Source organism: Mustela nivalis (genome assembly GCF_964662115.1).
Source record: "Mustela nivalis genome assembly, chromosome: 1".
Lineage (NCBI taxonomy): Eukaryota > Metazoa > Chordata > Mammalia > Carnivora > Mustelidae > Mustela > Mustela nivalis.
The window spans coordinates 93,271,407-93,291,229 of NC_139020.1; the positions used below are offsets into that span (position 1 = coordinate 93,271,407).

The following is a 19,823-nucleotide window of genomic DNA, read 5'->3' on the forward strand; positions in this document are numbered from 1 at the left end:
TTCGGCTCAGGTCATGGTCTCAGGGTCCTGGGATCGAGCCCCACATGGGGCTCTCTGCTCCCCGCCCCCCCGCCTGCCTCTCTGCCTACTTGTGACCTCTCTCTCTCTCTGTCAAATAAATAAATAATCTTAAAAAAATAAAAACTTTCCCCAAATCTGATTACTACCACTGTGTTAGTGATCAAATTGGCACATAGTACACAGCTAAATTCCAGAGGCTGGGAACTCCATGTTAGCAAGTTCTTCACGTGATGGACTTTGTGAGGACTAGGGAGTAGGGTGGTGCCCATTCTCAGTTCCTAGCTGCATTCAGAGTTCTTACAGCCTTGTCATGAGCTGCCCCCTCCTTGACTTGTGGTATTCCAGTTTGGCTTGCTGTCCATGAGCATTTCACAACTCCCCTGACTGTGTTATCATAAGTCTGCACTCTTCCTACTTAACCCAGACTTGGCAGCTCTGTTTGGCCATCACTCCACATATGTTTGTCATCCCCTGATACTCCATTCTGCTGAACTGCAACCCTTTGCTAAGCTGAGAAATGAAGAGACTGACTTAGATGGTATAGAATAGGGGCAAGCACCCCGAAGTCCTGGGTTCCAGTTCCAGACCTGTCCCTTCCCAGCCTTGAGATATTAGACAACTCAGAACCTCTCTGAACTCTATTTCCCCATTATTATTTTTTTTTAATTAAGACTTAATGGTTTGTTTTTTGTTTTTAAACTAAACTTTGCACCCAAAGTTGGTCTTGAACTCATGCCCCTGAGATCAAGTCATATGCCATATAGACTGAGCCAACCCATCTCTCCAAAGCTTAATGCTTTAGAGCAGTTTTAGGTTCATGGCAAAATTAGGGGAAAAGTGCAGAGATTTCCCATATATCCCCTGTCTTCACACATGCATAAATTCCCCAATTATCAGCCTCTCCCACGAAAGTAGTACATTCGTTACCATCAATGAACCCACACCAACATACCATAATTATTCAAGGCCCATAGTTTGCTTTATGGTTCAATTTTGGTGTTTACATTCTATGGATTTGGACAAATATACAATGGCATATATTCATTATAGTATCATACAGACGAGATTTACAGTCTAATATTTCTTCATTTCAAATGTGACACAACACGGTCAATTCTAAATCCTCACAGAATTTCAGAAGACAAAAACTGTTTAAAACACAATAAGGCAGGGGGTGCCTGGGTGGCTCAGTGGGTAAAGTGTCTGCCTTTGGCTCAGATTGTGATCTGGAGTTCCTGGGATTGAGTCCCAAGTTGGGCTCCCTGCTCAGCAGGGAGTCTGCTTCTCCCTCTCCTTCTGACCTTCCCCCTGCTTGTACTTTCTCTTTCTTTCTCTCTTTCTCTCTCACAAATAAATAAATAAAATCTTAAAAAAGAAACAATAAGGCAAGTAAGTTCAGAGTAGTGTTGTTTTGAGAGTGAGAAATTAGAATTGTACTTAATTTAAATATCCAAACACAGGAACCCAGTTTAATAAATTATAATGTAATCAACAGGATCTTTGTAGTCATTAAAAATTATGTAGGAGAATAGTTAAAGGTACTAGAAAATTAAGTGAAAAAATTATAAAACAACATGTACACATCGAGGTTATTAAGGTCTATGGGGAGGCAGGGCTGAAGAGTTATCATTTACTAGATACAGAGTTTCTGTTTAGGATGTTGGAAAAGTTCTAGAAATGGATATAGTGATGACTGCACAACATTATGAATGTACTTGATACCACTGAATTGTATACTTAAAAATGGATGGGGGCCTGGGTGCCTCAATGTGTTGGGTCTCTGCTTTCGGCTCAGGTGCTGATCTCAGGGTCCAGGGATCAACCCCCGCATGGAACTCTCTGCTCGGCGGGGAGCCTGCTTCCCCCACTCTCTCCTTCTGCCTTTCTGCCTACTTGTGATCTCTCTCTCTCTCTCTCTCTGTCAAATAAATAAATAAGATCTTTTTAAAAAGTGGTGAAAATGGTAAACTTTATACCATGTATATTTAACCCCCCAAAACTAAAAAAAAAGCTGGAAGTTCGCAGAGAGTTCTTAGCAAGGTCAAAAATAATTCTCATGTGAAGATATGATGGTTTCTTACAGTTTGCTGCTGTTTGCATTATCATAATTGATGTTCTATTAAATTATTTACTGATATTTTCAGCACAAAAAGAAAAGTGTTTGGTTTAAAATAAAACATGCATAAGATGAACCTGTTCCTTAAATCTATCTACCTCTTATATGTATGTCTCTATACATCCATATATAGATATATACACACATTACATGCATGCCTGCCTTTTTTAAATTTTCTGTGATGAATATATATTACTCCTACACCAAAACTTTATTTATAAAAATGTATGAAGCATTATATAAACCGTAAGGAACTTTTATTATTCATTTAAGGGCTTTGGCCTATCATAGTGTGGAATATACAACTGTTGCCAAAGAAATCTTTCTCAGGTCATCTCCAAGACAGTGGTTGACTTTAACTTACAAGAAGAGGAAAACCATACATGCAAAGTTCAAAAAGCAATGCACTACCTGGCTCATTTGGGACCTTGCAATAAGCTCATTATGTTTGGAGCCTTAGTCTGCGAGTGGATGATGTTGACGACAAAGGTAGGCAGGTAACAAATGAACAGCTGACCAAATTAAAGAGCTTGGACTTTATCCTAAAGACAACAGCAAACCACTAATGGCTTTTGAGCCAATGATATGATTATATTTGCATATTAGAAAGATTATGGTGTTTGCATCATGGCAAATGGCCTGGAGAGGAGCAACACTGGAAGCAGAGAGGTTGATTAGAAGTCTGTTGTAGTCATCAGGGCCATCTGGACAGGAATGGTCACAATGGGAACAAAGCACATGGAACTCAGACCCATTAGAAAGTAGAACTGGGTCACACTTGGTACTAATTGGCTATGAGAACCAGAGGATCTAGGGTGCATCCTGGCTTTAGCCTTGGGCAATCAAGAGGGGCTGTGTCACTCACTGATACAAAAGTTGAGGGAGGCAGAAAGTAACAAGTTTAGCCTGGAACCAGAGGAGCTTGAGGTGCCTATCCAGTTGGAAATCCAGGAAAGGGAGAACTCAGAAGAAGGACCAAAAGCCAGTGGAACATAGGTCAGATTTCCATGGAAAGAGATGCAGAGAGCAGGTTTTTAGCCTTTCTCAAAGGTGAAGGAGGGAAAATTGGATGAATACTATGAACATTTTCTCCAGAGATTTAGATTTAGATCTTTGGAGAATCTGGCTGTTAATGGTATGAGAGAAATCAGAGACAGTTGAGGGTTGTCATAGGATCATAAGAGTTCTTTTTCTGCTGAGAGACTTGAGTAGTGAGGGAGTGATTAAAGAAACAGGAAAGAGGAGGAATAGTTGGAAGACCAAATCCCTGGGAAGAGACAGAGAAGCAGCCTCCATCCCAGAGCAAAAGGTATGAGTCAGGCAGAGTAGGGACAAGTTTTTTAAAGGCAGGACATAAGGAAGCAAGACAAGAAGAGAATGCAAGAGACTTTGAGCGTTGTACGCCTGGAAGTTGAAGGCTTTCTTATCAGATGATCCCTCTGGACTTAAAAAGTAGGAGGTGAGGCCTTCTATAATGAGGGTTACCAGAGGTCAGAAGTCTGTCAAATGGTCACTGCAGAGATTAGGGCATATAATCAGGGAGACGTCATAAAATTTCTAGGCTGTAGAAGCCCAGCCTAATATTTATAAGTAGGAATCAATCTGGGTGATTTTTCTGCAGCACATCTCAGGATCTTTGAGAAGTGAGAAGATGGCAATAATATAATTTTTTGAAGGCTATAGATTTGCCAAGAATTGTGAGTGGGACAAAGGACAGTGGGGCAAAGCAGATGAGGAGTCAAGTAAGAACTGACCATAGATTCCTCACAACATTAAAAATAGAACTACACAATGACCCAGCAAATCTCACTTCTGGGTATTACCCAAAGAATTCAAAAACAAAAAAGTGTTCAACATCACTCGGCATCAGGGAACTATAATCAAAACCACAATAAGATACCACCTTATACCAGTCAGAATGGCTAAAATTAACAAGTCAGGAAACAACATATTTTGGCTAGGATTCAGAGTAAGGGGAGGCCTCTTACATTTCTTGGTAGGCATGCAAGCTGGTGCAGCCACTCTGGAAAACAGTACGGAGGTTCCTCAAAAAGCTGAAAAGAGAGCTACCCTATGACTCAGCATTCACACTACTGGGTATTTACCCCAAAGATACAAATGTGATCCAAAGGGGCATCTGCACCCCAATGTTTATAGCAGCAATGTCCACATTAACCAAACTATGGAAAGAGCCCAGATGTCCACTGATGGATGAACAGATAAAGAAGATGTGGTTCATGTGTATAATGGAATACTACTCAGCCATCAAAAAAAGGAAATCTTGCCATTTGGAACAACATGAATGGAACTAGAGGGTATTATGCTAAGGGAAATAAGTCAGTCAGAGAAAGACAATTATTATATGATCTCACTCATATGTGGAATTTAAGAAACAAAACGAGATTATAAGGGGAGAAAGGAAAAAATAAAACAAGATGAAATCAGAGAGGGAGACAAATCATAAGAGACTCTTTTTTTTAATAAAGGATTTTATTTATTTATTTGACACAGAGAGAGAGATCACAAGGAGGCAGAGAGGCAGGCAGAGAGAGAAGGGAAAGCAGGCTCCCCACTGAGCAGAGAGCCTAAAGTGGGGTTCGATCCCAGGACCCTGAAACCATGACCTGAGCTGAAGGCAGAGGCTTAACCCATGAGCCACCCAGGCGCCCCAAGAGATTCTTAATCATAGGAGACAAACTGAAGGTTGCTGGAGATGAGAAGGCTGGGGAGTTGGGGAAACTGGGTAATGGACATTAAGAAGGGCTCATGATATAATAAGCGCTGGGTATTATATAAGACTGATGAATCACTGACCTCTACCTCTGACACCAAAAATACATCATATGTTAATTAATTGAATCTAAATAAAAAATTTTAAGAAGAATACAAAAAACCAATTCAAAGGGATATGCACACCCCAATACTTATAGCATTATTATGTATAATAGCCAAGATATGGAAGCAGCCCAAGTGTCCATTGATTGATGAGTGGATAAAGAAGATGTGAGATAGATATATATGTGTGTGTGTGTGTATACATATATGTATGATATTACTCAGTCATAAAAAAGAATGAAATCTAGCCATTTGAAACAACATATATGGAGCTAGAGAACATAATGCTAAGCCAAATAGGTCAGAGAAAGACAAATACCACCTGATTTCACTCATATGTGGAATTTAAGAAACAAACAAAAATGAACAATGGAAAAAAGAGGGAGAGACAGAAACAAGCCAAGACACAGATTCTTGGGGTGCCTGGGAGGCTCAGTCATTAGGCGTTTGCTTTCGGCTCAGGTCATGATCCCAGCATCATGGGATGGAGTCCCACATTGGGCTCTCTGCTCGATGGGAAGCCTGCTTCTCCCTCTTCTGCTTCACCTGCTTGTATTCCCTCTCTCACTGTCTCTGTCTCTCTCTCTGTAAATAAGTAAATAAAATCTTAAAAAAAAAAAAAAAGAAAAGAAAAGAAAAGAAACAGATTTAACTATAAAGAACAAACGGATGGCTACCAGAGGGGAGGTGGGTGGGGGAGGGGTGAAATATGTGACTGTGACGGGATTAAGGAGGCCACCTTTTGTGATGAGTACCGTGTTGAATCACTATTTTATACACCTGAAACTAATATTACACTGTATATTAACTGTACTGGAATTAAAATAAAATTTAATTTAATTTTTAAAAAAGGAAAAAAAAAATGACCATAGAATGATGTGCCCATTTTCAAAGCTATATAGAAAAAAGTGAGGCCAAGAAGGATATGGGGGAAAGAGAAAATGAAATTATCTAAGAATTGGAAGTACCAAAGTTCTCAGTGATTCATTTTAAAACAGGACATTTACTTTCAGTTTTGTTATTTTTTAAAATTGCCAAGTGTCTTGATGCGTCTATGCTGTAGGTTGATCATGAAAACTTAGCCAGAACACTGAAACTAAGAGAAGCCATTTGAAATAAAATTCCTTGCCTTGACATAATTGCAAAGACTACTGTATAATCGTTCATTTGTATTTCAGATATAAGACCAGAATTAGCCATTAAAATATATCTTCTTTTCCCATACTCAAGGTCAATATTACTCTGCATAAATAAAGTATATGGTCTGGGTATTAGATAATATTAGAGATTTAGAAATATTCTTACATGTATAAAGAAATTGATTATGTAGGTCAATATCCTTAGTGTTAGCAGACGCTTTCTGAAATATATGGGAGTGAGGTGTGTGGCTGGCTCAGTCAGTAGAGCATGGGACTCTTGATCTTGTGGTTATGAGTTTGAGCCCCATGTTGGAAGCTGAGTTTATATAAAAATAAATTAAAAAATACAATTAAAATTTTAAAAATATATGGGTGTGAACCCCCAGTATATCTGCAATTTATTCTCAAATGGTTTTGGAAAAAAATTATATAATAGAGCAGATATAGCAAAATCATAGTTTTTTGGTTTTTTGTTTTTTTTTTAATCAGATTGGTTCTCAGTGGGGGAGAGGAAACAACTAAAGTAGGAGATAACAACTAAACTAGGAGATATTTTGCAATGTTTGGAGACGTTTCTGGCTGACACAAGGTAAGAGTAGGGGTACTACTGGCATCTGGTAAGTAGCAGCCAGGAATGCCACTGAACATTCTATAATGCACAGGACAGCCTCCAACAACAAAAATTACCTATACCCAAATGTCTTATGCTGGGGTTGAGAAACTCTATTCTGGATAGTAGATAAACAGATGACCATGGTGCTAGTGCTAGCCTTTCAAATGTCCAAAATATTTTAGAATTTTTATTAAAGGAAACTTAAAACAAAAACTAAAGTATGAGAAGAAAATCAAATCTTTTCCAAGTAGTCAACCATAAATTGTTTTTGATGGTCGTCAAATACAGACCATTGTTTTGAATATGACAAGGGATGCTCTCAGAAACCATGATTTTTAGGTGGATGGTTGGAAACCATTCCTCATCTTCCTTCAGTCAATCAATCAATCAAGAACATTGTCTTTATCCAGTACTGGAATTTTTGTATAAAATGTTTTCAAAGAGAGGAAAGGAAGCAAAAGGAAGAAGAGGAGATATTTGTAGATCCCTTTCTTTGACCCAACCATCCTGCTGGGCACTTTCCATACATCATCCAGGCTGGCTTGGACTCAGCTAACAGAGTGAAGTCAGTTGTGTCACACAATGACTAATTACATTCATTCAGTGATTTATTTGTCCATTCAACAAACCTTTATCAGATACCTACTAAGTTCCAGACAGTATTCTAGGCCCTGGAGATAGAGAAATAAATGCAGTATGACTCCTTGGTCTCAGGGTACATACAGCCTATTGAGGGAGACAGAAAATTTAATACTGAGCAATATAAAATGATCATCCTTAGAGGAATGGGTAGGTTTCTCTGGGAGCACACAGTTGGGTAACCAACCCAGAGGAGTCTTCTCAGACCTGGAATAGTGAGGAGTAAATCACCTCAAGGGATGCTGAGGCAAGAATAAAGTAAGCGAGGATAAGGAGTGTGGGGAGGCAGAACCAAAGGCATCCCAGGCAGGTAGGACATCGTGCAAAGGCCCAGAGTTAAGAGGCAGGGAGTGGACGCCTTAGAGAGGGTCTCTAACTTGAGCATATATCAGAAGCTCCTAGAGAGCCTCAGCCCAGGCAGGTTGATATGTAAAATTAACTATCACAGCCTATATGTCTTCATCTGTAAGAGGGGAGACATAACTATCAGATTGTCTAACTATCTCTCAACATTCTTTTGAGAATAAAACCAAGTGACATTATGTATATAAATTTAGGTTACTGTAGAGGTATCAGAGATACTTATTAAAATCAACGCATATATGTGTCAGTTATACTTTAGTACAGCTGAAAAAAAATAAAATAAAATCAGTTCATTTAGAGCCAGAAATAATGTCATTTTCCAGATAACAAAACTGAGGAACAGTTGGCAGAGATGGTGCCAGCCCAAACGCCCTGGGCCTGACTCCTGCACGCTCACCACTGTACCGCCCTGCCCTCCCTGCCACTGCAGTTCATAGAAAGCAATTCCCAGGCCCAAAAAAGCCCTCCTCTCCCAGTGGTCAACCTATCTGCCTGTTGCCCATAACCCACTGAATGAGGTAGATGACAAGGCTGACTGGCCCAGTTCGGAATGTTAGAAAATGACTCACCAAGTAGTTAAACATCTAACCCAGCTGAGCAAAGGCAACTGGTAAACCCAAGGTCAGACAGACTCATGAACTCAGTTTCACCCACTAGATCATACTTGAGGTTCAAGAACAGGCTCAGGGTTGTTTTCGCAGAGGGAAGCTAGGCCCCGAGACTGGCTTGGTCAGCAACTCAAACCCAAAAGGAGAAGTCAGAAGCTTCATTCTGGAACCTCTGTTAAGGGAAAGCAGGATAGTTTGGGGAATTGGCATCTTTGGGCATTCCTATTATGAGTTACAAGAACCTTGCCTTTTTAAAATCCTCACATTTATATATCATTTTACACTTTAGATTTGCTTTTACTTTTACTTTTTATTTAGTTCTCATGGGTAGTACTATTGTCCCATTTTACAAATGAGAGTTTCAGTGACTTACTCTGGATGACACACCTAGCAGGTCTTTAGATTCCAATTCTTCAGCATTGAACTCCACCAAAATATTTACGTGAAATGGGTGTGGCCTGTGCCAATTGTTTTCAGTAGACAGAGTGATTGTGTATGTAGTATATGGGTATATATGTGTGTGCATATGCATGTGCGTGTGTTTTACATGCCTTTATTTCCTAGTTTTCTTTTGTCAATACCACTTCAGCATGTCATTTGCTTATTTTGTTGTTGTAGCTTGTTTTTTGTTTCTGTTTAACCACCGGAATCTGTTCATAAAAAGTAGAAAGTATTTTTGGTGAAAAAAATCTTTGAAGTATTAAGATTTAAAGCAGTAGGCCTTTGTGATTTGATGGATAAAGTGAAATTACTTAATGTAAGTTTAATGGTGAACACTCTGTCCAGTAAAAAGAACATTGAGTCGGTTTCAGGATCTATCATGAGTTTTTTTTTTTTTTTAATTAAGAAAACAAAGTTTCAGCAGCTCCTTGAAACATTTTCCACAAATAACACCCACAGGACTTCTGTGAGGGAAGTCAGAGGGCTAAGTAAAGTAAACAGAGAGACCTTGATCAGCTCCCTCTACAACTGATAACCCAGCTCCATAAAAACATGAAGGTCTCAAGGTTGGGTAGAGATCAGTGTTCAAGTTCAGAAAGCCACAGAAGCAGAACTGGAAAGACTTAGGCCTGTGAGTGAAGCCAGCAGTGGGAAGAGGTACACAGCTAATGATACACACATCATTTATGTATTTTAAGCATTGCTTCTTCTCTTCCTGAATAACATCTGGTTTGCATGGAAGACACTTAGGGTAATCAAGTTTTCACCTTACAAAAATACATGTATACAAGCTGACAATGACCTGGGCTAAAGAGGTTTGTCTTTTAAAAATCCAGAATTCTTTTATTTTTCAAGAAAATATACTACTTTGCTTGGAATCACAAAACACCTTGATGCTGACACAGAACTGTACATCATCCAGGTGAAGACGGAATAATTTATCCAGAGTCACCCAGCCAAGTGGGCCCCTAGTTTCCTAACTTCCTGCTTTGATGCTCTCACTGAGGCGATGAGGAAATAAAAGAGATGCAAATAAAAATAATATGAAATATTTAGTGGCATGGGGGAAATATTGGCGATAAATTTTTGTGTTAAGAAAGCACATTCCATAATATGTATCACATGGTTCTATTTTGGGAGGAAATAGAGAAGGTATGTGTGCTAGGTATAAAAAGCGTGGGGACAGATTAGCAGGCCAAATCTCTAAGGGAGTAATTAGCAGGACTTGCTCTTTTCCTCTCTTATTTGTTTAAAAAAAATTTTTGGATTTTATAATAAATAAGTATAACTGATTTGAATAAGAAATTAATGTTATAAACAAAGAATTAAGCCTGGCTGGCTCAGTCAGTAGATCATACAACTCTTAATCTCAGGGTTGTGAATTCAAGCCCCACACTGGAAGTGGAACCTACCTAAAAAATAAGTATGTAAAATAAAATAAAATAAAATAAAAATGTATTTCTTGTAATCAGCACATAAACAAAGAATTAAGAGCATCCTAGGAAAGTCAGGCAGGTCCATTTCAGAAGTATAGAGACAAGTAGCTCTTTCTTCTCAAGGGTTGAGAGAGAGAGGACTCTATCTATAGAAGCAGAGTGTTTGACCAGGGTTGTACTACAGGATGGCTAGAGCTGATGGACAAGTGGACACCTAAGAGCCAATGCATGGGCTACAAAACAAATATTTGGAGTGAAGGAAGGTGTGTAATCTTCTCTTTAGAGGGAATATCAGCTTACTGTTTCTGACTGCTCTTAACATCTGAACGATTGGAAAATATTGAGCCATGAACCCTTTTGTTCACTTATTTTGAGGCACAAAATATTCCTCTGAAACTGATACTTTCTGAAGGAAGATAATCTTTCATGGCTACTCCATTTCTTTTTCCTACCTTGGCTGTATAGCTGATACTCAGACATAATAAAGACCAGGAAAAAAGGAATAAAGATAGTAAGTAGAAGGATCGGTGTATGGATGGAAGGATGGATGGATGGACTACTTTTATTTATGGAGCACCTCCTCTTTACTTGCCAGACAAATTTATGAGCTGTATAATTTCTAATCCTTCGCATTGCTCCTAATACTTACATTATTTCTAACTTCAACAGGAAGCCATTATTATTCCCATTTCAGAGATGGTAAAACAGGCTGAGAGAAGTTAAGCTACTATAGAGAACAGGATTCGAGCCTAGTCCTGTCTGATTCAAAGACCTATGTCCTCTTCCAAGGCCACTGCCTCCTTTTCTGCACCCTGAGATGGTCCAGCCCTTCTCAGTGGATCCAGTAGATTGCCGAAGAAGTAAGAAGAGCACTGGATTAGAAGTCTATTTCTGGATGCACCCCAGGCATGGATAGTTGTATAAATGATCTCCAAATGGCTCCTGGCTGTCAAACTTTATTTCCTTCTCTCATTTCCTTTTCATTTCATGCGCCTCTCGTAAATGCTTCTCTGTCCTCTGTGAACCAGCTAATGTTAGGACAGAAAGAACCTCAATTTCCTCAGAGCTCTTTTAAGGGGACCAACCCTAATGTGGTTTCTGTGTAGTTAACTGGTAGGCTCTTGTTAAGTAAACAACCCAACTTTGATACCAGAGAGTCTGTGGTCAGGATGGGGGTTGAGGTTGAAGGGGAGAAGAAGCAGGCTTGGAGGAAGTTTCAAGTAGAAGATTTCTCTACAAAATAGAAAACAATATCTTGACTAAAGCTGCTCTCTATTTCACCAGTTGGGACCCATCCCCACTCTACACTGACCACATGCTGCCTTCTGCTCTTTATACTCGCCCTGCCTTCTACTCTTGGCCTTGGGCTGCAGGTCTGCTTTGAGTGATGTCAGAGAAGCTGCTCTATGTCCTACATGATCATTGAGAATATGGCTCATTTAACCACACAAGAGAAATTCTTCTTAGTGTTCTGTTCCAGAAAAGCTGCCTTTCTACCGATGATTGGTATGTTTTAGCTTATGAATGTTGGGAATCGAGTAGTTGATTTTCTTTCTCTGTTAACTGCAAGGAAACTCAACAGCCAAATTTGGGATCCACTTTTAGTAGAGTGTGCTGGGCCTTGTGGCATAATTTGAAGCACCAATCCTACTTCTTTTTTGTTGGATTCCTCCAACTACTTCTTTTCCTGTCCACTAGGTCTCTCTGTTTAAATATTTTTTGTTTAAAAAAAAAAATTGCACAGTGGGATACCTGGATGGCTCAGTCGGTTAAGCATCTGCCTTTGGCTCAGGTCACGATCCCAGGGTCCTGGGATTGTGTCTCACATGGGGCTCCCTTCTTGGTGGGGAGTCCGCTTCTCCCTCTGCCTTCCCTCTTGGCTTATGCTCTCTCTCATGTACACATACACTCTCTCTCAAATAAGTAGATAAGATCTTTTTTTAAAAAATAAAATAATAAATAAATAAATAAACAAATAAAAATTACTGCACTGCTTGTGTCTTTGGAAGCTGCCTTAAATTATTCTGGAACATGTAGGAACAACTGTATTATTTGCCATACCATGCTTTTCCTAACCTACAGTGACACCCTCCTTTTTCTTTAAGATTCATGGGAATGGGGTTCCCTGCAAATCTGTTTGCATCATGGGATCCTGCCTGTTTGGCCAACTTGACTGGAATTGAGGTAGCTACCTGACCCAAGCTAAGCCACAGATTCTTTCCTCCAGAAATTTGAAATTGGAACTTGACAATTGATCTGCTCAACTGATTCCCTGACCATGTAATATATCTACAGCATTGATTCTCAACAGTAGAGGCCCTATAAAGTCACTTGGAGCACTTTTTAAAAATATGGATTCATTCCTGATGATCAAGGAAGGCAAAGATACAAACAGATATGTAACCAAATAGATCTCCTGGTTGGATTTACCTGATGTCCTTTCTGTAAAGAGTTGTGACTGGAGAATAGTAGCACAAACCCCTAAATGACCCACCTCTCAGAAAATTGTTGGCTAGGAAGCATGAGACTGGAGTGTTTTCTCTTCACTGAAGTCCCAACCATCTGTGTGCGGACAGACAGAATTGTGAATGGAGTGAAGGACCTTTCACTACCCCAGAACTTTATTTTCTGACTGTTTTACTAGATTTCACAGCCCCCAATAGATTTATTACTTAACAAAGATTTGTTGAACCCATCCTGAATTGGAGTCCCTCTGCTGGATGCTATGGGAGAAGGTTGGGGAAGAGAAAGAAAGTAGGCACCTAGATGAAACTGACCCTAGGGAGACAGGCGACAAGAAATGGGGCAGAGCATGGTGCTCACATTCTCAGGATATAGCAATCGAAGGCACCAGAAGTTTGTTCTAAGCAGCACTAGTGGGCTCTCCTTATCTTGTTTTATGCACAGTAATCTATTATTCTTTCCATTTGTGGAAATAATCAAGGGTTGGCTAAAGTGGCATCGAAATTATGCCCATGAAGAGGTAGATGCAACCAGCCTCCAGTCTCATTTAAATCTAGATAAAAATCTATCTGATATTCTGCATATTAGAACTCCCACTTGAATTCCTTGCTCAACACCAATTTTCTCAGCTGGCCTTTCTTGCCCTTTCTTTTTATTGTTTATCTACCTTTGAAAATAGCAAAGAAATGGAGTGGGAAATGGAAAATTACTCTGTTGGAAAATCTTACCTTCCTAAATGTGAGCTTTCAATGCATTCAGAAATAGTCTATAGCTTTGCTGAGTGCTCCCAGACATCCCCAGCAGCTAGTGTAACTGACTCAGGTTCAGGTTGGAGAGGAAAGAAATAACAGTAATACTTAAAATTTATTGAGTACCTACATGTCAGACATTCTTCTAAGAGCTTAGATGCAATATCTTATTTAATAGTCAGAACAGCCTTTGAATAATTCTACCTTCTCTGCATAACAGAAGAGCAAACTGAGACTTAAGAGGTAAAGAGAGGTGCCCAAGGTCATGCAAGGTCATTCATGGTAGAGAATGGAGTGGTATCTCAGCCTGTCCAATAGAACGCAAGGTCTTTATTTTTGATGGTTCAGTATCTAAAGTGCTTCAAGCAGTGCTGGGCACTTGGAAAGCACTCAATTAATATTTGCTAAATGAGTGAATAAGTGAATGACTATCTGGCTACAGAAGCAAATCTTCACCAAGCAGGCAGAAAGAATCACACAGCTAACGAGTAGGTGCCCTACACCATGGATTCTGAGCTTGGGTTCCATGTGGCACAGAGGTATCCTCTTTCAGAAGTGATTTTTGGCACAGAAATAGTATCCCATGACCCAGAAGAGCTAGGTGCTAATCTTGGCTCTCCTGTTGCGTGACCTTGGACCCATGATCCCCGTGCCTTTCTGAGTTTCAGTTGTCTTTTCTGCAAAATGAGACCCCTAAGACTATCTCTAAATTCTTTTCCAAATCTAACAGCCTGTCATTCTCAAGAATGTTTACACTTATCTTTCAGATGAACCACTCTATGGACAAACCAAAAATGGCACCAAGAGCTGTGGGAAAAGAAGCATTCTCATTTTCCATTCTGGATTTGGTATCACCTCCTGTCTTCCTAGATTCTCCGCTGGGATGCTTCACAATGTGAGGGTTTTTTTTTTTTTTTTTTCTCCCCTTTTCCTTTCTTTTTCTTTTTTCCATTTTTCAACTTTTAATTCTGAAGTAATTTTTGACTTGCAAAAAAAGAAAAACAGTAGATAAAATTCCCGAATACCTATCACATAGTTTCCCCAAATGTTACCATTTTTTATGCATTTTTCACAGTGAAAAGATCACAATCAGAAAGTTAACATTAACAAAATACTGTTATCTGATCCACAGTCCTCACGTTCAGCAACTGTCCCACTGATGTTCTTTTTCTGGTCCAGAATCCAGTCCAAGTTCACATGTTACATGTGGTTGTCTTGTTTCGTTAATCTCCCTTAATAGGGAACAGATTCTCAGTCTGTCTTTGTCTTTCTTGCCCTTGACACATCTGAAGAGTTACTGCCCAGGTATATTTCAGAAGATCCCTTAATTTAGATTTGTCTAATCTTAATTGAATACTTGCTCTACACTTTCAGTAAGAACACCATACAGGTGGTTTTATTTCCTTCTGAGTGCACTTCCTCAGAGGCTACATGGTGTCAATTTTTTGCTGCATTACCCATGAGGTAACTGATTACTCCTTTATTTTGTTTTTCATATTCTACATATTTAATCAGAAAAAAAAAAAAACAGAATAATAATAGTACCCGCCTCCCAGGGTTGCTATAAGCACTAGATAGAAGAGAAAAATGGTACATGAAGCACTTAACCCAGTTCCTGGGACACAGTGAGACTGAACTGTTATATTATTACTGCATCATCATTTTTTTTTTTTCCTTTTAAAAGCAGATCGAACAATGAGAAACTTGTTTAGGTAAAGATGGGAGTTGCTGATGGAGCTGTTCTCGGGGCATCTGCAGACACACATTCTGCTTTTGCATTTGCTGCTGCAGCTGTGCCCCCTAAGCCAGGAGAGTTCCAGCAGGCCCAGAGGGATCAGAGCCCTCAGTGTTTCCCTGTAAGGGCAGCAAATGTAACTAGAGTGTCATTTGAGTGTTTGGCGATTGTACACTCAGTGGCAGGGGACATGTCCATTCAGCCCCAGATCTGGCCTACAAGATGTCAGGTAACCTTTTCAAGGCTATGAGATTTTAATAGACTTCCAAGTCAAGTTGCCAGATATGATGTTTTTGCCTGGGTGAAACATATGATTAATGTATAAATCCAGGTTTTACAAGTGACATCTGCATACTGTGTTTACTTAACTAACTGCAGACTGATTGACGTGTAGGCATTCCATAATATTTTTCTCTTAGTCTGTGAATAGGCAGTCCGATGAATTATTTATTGGTCTAACACATCCTGGTGCTTTTTTATTTCTTTTAAGAGAACAGTCTCTATTGGAAGTCCTGGCCTTGCTTAGCCAATTAACCTTCCCCTGTCCAGATCTCCTCTCTTGAGGACTAAACCATCAAAATCCAAAGTAACATTTAGTGTGTGGATGAAGGGATCATGCCTGCTCACGACCTCAGTCCCTTCCTGTTGTCATCTCCCCAAAGTCAGATGTAAAACTTTATTCCCAAATCAATTGCAATTGATGTACACACATCTAGTTCCTGTTTTTTTTTTCTAAAAATGAGCTAAAGCCTCTTGGCAAAGGAGAAAGAGAGATGGCAGACCCCTGTTCTTGCTAAATTTAGCCTCGTTGCCCTGACAATAACCAACAGGGCCAGGGATGGGGATAGGGTGGAGGGTGGAGGAGGTGACAACAAGAGCTGTTGAGTCAGGTGTTGCTCTTATTTCCCCCTTTTCTTTTACTCTCTTGCTCTCTCGGGTGCTACTTTCTCTCCTCCTCCCCTCTGCCCCAAGGCTATGCTGGTAGTTCAAGTGAGACATGATGGTGGCCCACAATGGCGATCAGTGGGGTTAAATTCAGAGGCTACTTTGAAGCTCGAGTTGACAGGACTTACTAATGGATTGGTTGAGGGGTGTGAGTGAAAGATTTTTGGCCTAAGCAACTAGCTGGGTGCTGGTGTCACTTACTGAGGTAGAGAACCCAGAGGAGAATGAATTTGGGGGTGGGGAAACTCGAGACTCTATTTTGGGACTTCTTGTTTTGTTCGTTTCTTTTTTTTTTTTTTTTAAGATTTTATTTATTTATTTGAGAGAAAGAGTGTGAGAGAGAGAGAGAACATGAGCAGAGGGAGTAGGACATGGAGAAATAGCAGACTCCCCACTGAGCAGGGAACGCAATGCAGGGCTCAATCCTGGGACTCCAGGATCACAACCTGAGTTTAAGGCAGACTCTCAACCGACGGAGCCGCCCCGGTGTCCCTTCTTTGGGAGCTCTTATGTTTAAGCTGCCTCTAATAAAACAGAGGAGAAATGCTGAGTAAGCAGTTTGGATACACAACTTAAAATTTAGGGTACAGTATAGTGAAAACAACATGGGTCTTTATGTGGTACATTTTGAGTTATAAACATAAGACTTTAACAATACATTTAACTTCTCTGAGCCCCAATTTTCATATTTGTCAATTGTACTTATATTACCCATATTTTAATTGCTTATTGCTTTGTAAGAAATCACTCCAAAATAGAGCAGCTTAAGATAACATTTACTGTGTTTAATATAACGCTTAAGATAACATTTTTATGACTCTGTGGGTGAGACTCAGCCCATCTTCTGGGTCTTCTACTTTTTCTGCTAGTTCTGTGGGTCTTCTGCTCGTTTTGCCTGAAAATCTTATGCACCTGCATTTAACAGGAGTTTCACTAAGGCTGAAATAATCTAAGACGGCCTCTCATCCGCTTAGAACTTCTTTCCATGTGACCTCTCATTATTTTGTAATTTAGCCCGAGCTTTTTACATGGCAACTAAATCTCAAGAGGAGAAATCTAACGTCAAAGCACTTATTCAGCCTTGATTTACACTGTGTCTGCTAATGTCCCATTGGGCAGAGTAAATCAGCTGGCCCAGCCCAAAATCCACTTGGCAAGGGAATACCTAGGGTGTTGACACTGGGACACATGATGTGAGAGTGGATTTGGGAGCAGATAAAATTGTCTGCCATGTGGCAGATGTTCAGTAAATATTAGCTATTATTATTAAGATTTAACAACCTTCAAAATCAATCCCCAGGACCTATATTTCCTATTTTACTTATAAAGGTACTGGGGAAGAAATTAACCTTTTTTTGTCTCTTCTCTATGTTCTCCAACAGAAGTAGAACTGTAGTCTTTTTAACTTTGCCCTCGATTATGCTACCTAAGAGACGTACTGTGATTATTTAAAACTCAGCAAAGATGTGGTCTAATATTATGATTTTGAAAAAGTAAAATTTCTCATATCTTCTCATTAAAAATGGCTTTGAAACCAAAATTAAAAATCTGAACATCCATGCTCTTCCAATGTCTTTTTTTCAAGCATAAAAGTTGTGTTTCAGTTTTGTGATCTTTTAACCTAAGCCCATTACAAATCCTTATTTCTAACTGTAATTCTCCCACTATTTCTTTGCCATTTGGTATTTTTTCCTACATCAGTCTCATCCAAGGTCACTACACATATCTCAGTACTAAAGGAACAAATCACCCATGCTTTACCCACAGCTCTTCTCCTCCACAAAAACACACAAAGCAAGTCATTGTTTAGCAGTGACTTGGAAATATAGAGGGGGCACATAAGTGTTGCTTGTCCCAGTCTGGGCCCCAGAATCTTAACTGTAATGATCACAAAAAGAATCTGCCAGCCCAGATATCTATATCTCTACATAGGACTGCCCAGAAGGGTTCTGAAACTTGGAACTTTTTAAAGATGACAAATAATTTTTTTTTAAGATTTTATTTATTTATTTGACAGACAGAGATCACAAGTAGTCAGAGAAGCAGGCAGAGAGAGAGAGAGGAGGAAGCAGGCTCTCTGCTGAGCAGAAAGCCCGATGCGGGGCTCGATCCCAAGACCCTGGGATCATGACCTGAGCCAAAGGCAGAGGCTTTAACCCATGAGCCACCCAGGCGTCCTGACAAATGATTTTTGAGAATGATTGTACTTAGGCTATGACTCTATCTATCTCTCTATCTGGATGTACACACATCTTTTATGTATAATAACAAAAGCTATGTAGGAGTGCTCTGTTATCCTTGGTAGGGTAAAAATACTTAACCAGTGGTGTTTGGTGAGTATTTCCTTTCTTCTTGTATTTTATTAAGTTCCTGGCCCCAGATCTCAGGCCTACTCATGCTGAAAAGCCATTTCCTTGGGTCTTTCATTCCTATGGCAGAGCACATCTGGTCTGTCTTCCAAAATGATTTGTAAAATCTTATCTCCTTGTTGTACATGTGAGCCTCTGTTTCCCCTGCCATGGCCGCCCTAGCTGGCCTTTGGCATCCTGTGTGTGCTTCTGCTTGTGTGACCCTGGGAAGGATAATGTATTCCCTTTCCTTTGACAAGAAAAATAACTTCCTGGTTGGGATCCAAACATAAAATGCTCCATCCACTGGCGGTGGCTTGATTTCATAACATGTTCTGTGCAACACCTCTAAACACCTCTCTCCATCAGACCAGCACAGGGGTGCTCTTGCTAAATCACAATGCACACAATGTTGTCTGGGTAATAATAGTCGAAGGACACAAAGCAGATGGGATATGGATCGATTCTGAGTCTCAGAATTGACTTTTTCCTTTCTTACTGAATTGTTGGTGCCACTTTCATAAAAGCCCATGGTTTACTTTATTCCTATGAGTCAAACAACTTCCTTTCTTCCCTCTATTTATAGAAATGCATTAGGAAATTATTTTCAAATTGGAAAATCATTGGCTAGGGAAACATCTTTTTATTTGTTTGAGATCACACAGTGCTAGCACCACCTTTTGCATTTTCGTGAAGTGAAAAGACATTGATCCACTTTTCACCTTATTTTCATATAATAATTACATAGAACTATATGAGTCAAGATAACCCCAATTATTTTGTAGTAACAATTATCCCTGAATTTCAGTGCTTCAAGGTTTATTTCTCACTCATTCTACCTCCTAGAGTGAATTGCCCAGAGACCTCTGGTCAACAAGGTCACCCAACGACCTAGACTGGCAAGAAAGAGGCTGTATCTCAACTCATGCTTTCATGATCATCCAGGTAAGGTATAATGAATGTGGAAAATTGTACACTGACTCTTAAGCTTCTTTCCAGAAGTATCCCATCACTTTACTCATATTTCACTGGCCCAAACAAGTCATATAGCCAAGACTCTCTTTAAAGGAGGGCAGGTCCAAATGTCCAGCTGGACAATGTATGAAGGGCCGCAGTGATTGCTCCAGCACTTAACCAACCTCCCAAAGATCTAAGTAGCCTAAAATATGTGACTGAAGAGGAAAAGAAAGAAAGTGGGACACCTGGGTGGCTCAGTCGGTTAAACATCTGCCTTCGGCTCAGGTCATGTTCCCAGGGTCCTGGGATTGAGTCCCGCTTCCTACCAAAGTAGCAGTGATATCGTCACTCTCTCAAGGGCAATGGACTGTTAAGAAGCCACCAAACATGACTAAAATCTTATAATGACATGGTA

At 39.8% G+C, this 19,823-nt stretch overlaps 1 long non-coding RNA gene across 1 annotated transcript in view; it reads left to right on the forward strand.

The window, feature by feature from the left end:
• The window catches only part of LOC309843581, a 44,981-nt gene extending 25,587 nt beyond the window's left edge, over positions 1-19,394 (forward strand). The window contains exons 2-3 of the long non-coding RNA XR_014300226.1: positions 14,191-14,318; positions 19,298-19,394. This is a non-coding gene — a long non-coding RNA (uncharacterized lncRNA). The remainder of the gene's footprint in view (positions 1-14,190; positions 14,319-19,297) is intronic.
• The last annotated feature ends 429 nt before the right edge of the window (positions 19,395-19,823 follow it).